The sequence below is a fragment of the Artemia sp. Qi Xiang Cuo genome, chromosome 5 (assembly GCF_049724085.1).
Source record: "Artemia sp. Qi Xiang Cuo chromosome 5, ASM4972408v1, whole genome shotgun sequence".
NCBI classification, from domain to species: Eukaryota; Metazoa; Arthropoda; class Branchiopoda; order Anostraca; family Artemiidae; genus Artemia; species Artemia sp. Qi Xiang Cuo.
In genome coordinates, this window is record NC_142798.1 from 68407405 (window position 1) to 68410662 (window position 3258).

At 34.8% G+C, this 3258-nt stretch overlaps 1 pseudogene; it reads left to right on the plus strand.

Annotated features, from left to right (window-relative positions):
- Nucleotides 1-627: 627 nt before the first annotated feature.
- On the plus strand, nucleotides 628-761 carry LOC148952432 (U2 spliceosomal RNA; annotated as a pseudogene).
- The last annotated feature ends 2497 nt before the right edge of the window (nucleotides 762-3258 follow it).

Consider the following 3258-nt stretch of genomic DNA (forward strand, 5'->3'; position numbering starts at 1 on the left):
TCTAAGCTAAGACTCTAAACGAAAACTCTAAACTCTAAACCAAAACTCTTATCCAAAGCTAAACAACAATTCGAAATTAAAACTCTTAACTAAAACTAAACTAAACTATAACTCTAACTAAAACTCTAAGCTAAGACTCTAAGCTAATACTCTAAACGTTAAACTAAAAACTCTTAACTAAAAACTAAACTATAACTCTAAACTAAAACTCTTAACTAAAACTAAAGTAAACTATAACTTTAGCTAAAACTCTAAACTAGAACTTTTAACTAAACTACAACTCTAACTAAAACTAAACTAAACTATAACTCTAACTAAAACTTTAAGCTAAAACCCTAAGCTAAAACTCCACCTAGGTTAGGTGGAGCCGACGAACAACAACAAATCAATTGACCCTGTCCCCGTTAGACTCGATAATCCTTGAATAAATTCCCCTTTCTTGGATCAAATCCAAACGATTATGCAAACAATTTCTCGGAAACGTTTTCTCCCTGGGGATTCCATGCCCATATATGGTGCCCCGTCGGACTGACAGCACAGGTGTTCTCCCTAGGGACTCTATGCCCATATATAGACTCCCCCTTATAGTCATTAAGGCTTCCCTACTGAGAAAGAAAGTGAATGAAAATGTCTTATTCAAAATATTCATAGACCCAGAATATTAAACTGATTTTTGAAAACCGGGGGGATGTCGGGGCTTCCTCCGCTCCCTTCCTGCGTTGGCCTGGTATTGCCGTACCTCCAGGATTGGCGCACCCCTTTCGAGGGGAAATCAAAGTCCATGAACCCTATTCATTGATATGTATAATGCGCTTTTCAAATTTTCTAGAAACCCCACCTGTAGTTTCCTAGCCCTTAAATATATTGAAAGTCATTTTTTTCATCTGAAAAAAAAAGAAAAATTGTATTTAATTAAAAAATTTAATGGTGAAAAAGCGAATGACCTCTCACCATAATTAAATTGAAGTCCAATGCATCTTTTTCAAAAATAGTACGTGATAAATTTAAATTGAACCAAGATTCGAATAAAATTGCTGAAGTGATTGTTTTTGGCCTCAGACGGCTTGGTTCTGTAGTGAGTTGTTAGCAGTAGTATTAATGACTAAAGCCTTCTTTGCTTGTTAACGAGAAAATAATTGGCATAATCAGCAGAACGTCCCCTGGGTTTAAAGAATTTAAAGTTTCTACTTTTCAGTCATATTGATAACTGTATGAGAAGCCCCTGATTTGCTTTTCTCAAAAAGGTAAACTTGTATTCAAAGGATTAAGAATTTTGCATATGAAAATGAAATGGGGCATTGCTATCTTCAAAAATAATTTAGAGAATTGATTCATTGACGTGAAAAAGTTTTGTAAACATGCATCTGTTTAATAAATTGGACTTTCTGAGTGGCATTCAAAGCAACCTGATTTATGTCGAAAGATATTATTAAAATGTTAACAAAACAGATTGAACAAAACATACTTACCTGGCTAGGGAAATGCCTTGATCACGAAGGAGGCGCTCCCTTGGTGAGGCCTTTACATTGCACTTCGGATTGGCTGACATCTGTGATTACCCTAAATGGGGGTATCTCAACCAGGGTTGCCAACTGGACATATTTTATGTCCAATGGACATAATCCTGTGTGCCGGGACACAATGACATAATAGGGCGAAAAAGGGACATATTTTAGAAATTAAGGACATAAAAGGGACATATTTTACAAATTTATGACATAAAATAGAATATTTCCCCGCTGGATACATGTTTTTGTAAAAAAAAAAATAATTTTTCACGAAATCAGTAATAAAACTATACTTGGCTAGCACTAAATTTACTTAACTACTTATTTTCTACTAATTTTTACAAATGTTATTTTTTTTACAAACGTTATTATTTTTCGGAGTTGCTTGCTCTATCCCGCAAACAATTATCTGCAAATACTCTTGAAATTCTTTAAAAGTTTGTATTATTTGGCAAGCAGTCACCTTTTTTGTTAACAATTGCTTCCGACTTCCAGTAGTCAGGCAAAACATTTATTTATCCAGTATTATTAACTGAAAATGAAAAGTTAGCAAAAGAAAAAATTAGATTCTTGATGATCTGGAGTCAATTTTGATATCAATAGATATAAAAGATTAGCTTATTGAGCTGATTCCAAATATATAGTATATTTTTAAGTTTTGTGTTACCCATTAGTGGGCCTGACATAAATTTGCCAAATTTTCGAAAAAGATGAAAAACACCCCATAAAATTCAAAGAATTTTAATGGAAATCACGCCATCTCGTTCAAAGGAAAATTAAAAAGTGTATTGTCCTTTTTAAATGCCCGAAAAATTGGAGCACAACGAGTCCCTGTCCCATGCCCTTTTTTGCTGCAAGTTGTCTGATCAAAAATTTGAGATATCACATCAATAGATATGTCTAGAGATGACATGACCCCTCAATACCACTAGAGGAAGGGCCACAGTCATAAAATTTGCCCATTGTTTACATATAGTATGTGTCATAGAGAAGTATACCGACATTTTCCAAGGGAGGAAGGAGATCTTCTGGGGATAGATTTTCTACGGGGAGAATTTCTCATTGGTATGAAAGTTTCTGGGGGTGAACTTTTCAGGGGAAATTTTATATGGGGAGAATTTACCAGAATTTGTATACAGAAGGTGTGTTATTTGTCTTTTTTCTCGCTGTTGATCCCATTGTACATGTCGAGACACTTTGAGGGATATCTCAGGGGGAAGTTTTCAGCGGAGTTTGAATTCTTTTGGGATTTTTTTTTTTAGATAATTTTATTTATGATCTTTTTTTTGGGGGGGGGGATTTTCCATGGGAGAATTTTCCATGGGGGAATTATCGCCAGGAGGAATTCGCCATGGGAAATTTCAGGGGGGATGAAATGTCCAGGTTGGGTTTTTTTTCCAAACATGGATATTCCTCAATGACCTTAAACAGGATCAGAAACTAAATGAATGCAAGTCTTTCTTCAAATAAAAGTATGGTAACGAGTATTTTTCAGACAGAACCGTAAGGAAAAAAATTTCTGGGAAGAATTGGCAGCAGGGATGGAATTGTCCAGGGGTAATTTCCCAGCGGAAGAATTTTACATGGGAGGAACTTTATATAGAGGAATTTTTCGTGGGGAAATTTTCCACAGAGGGGGTAGATTTCTTAGGATTATCTGAAAAACGATCATAAATAAATACAAAAACTTGTTTTTTTCCACTGAAAGTAAGGAGTGACATTAGAACTTAAAACGTAGAGAAATTATTCT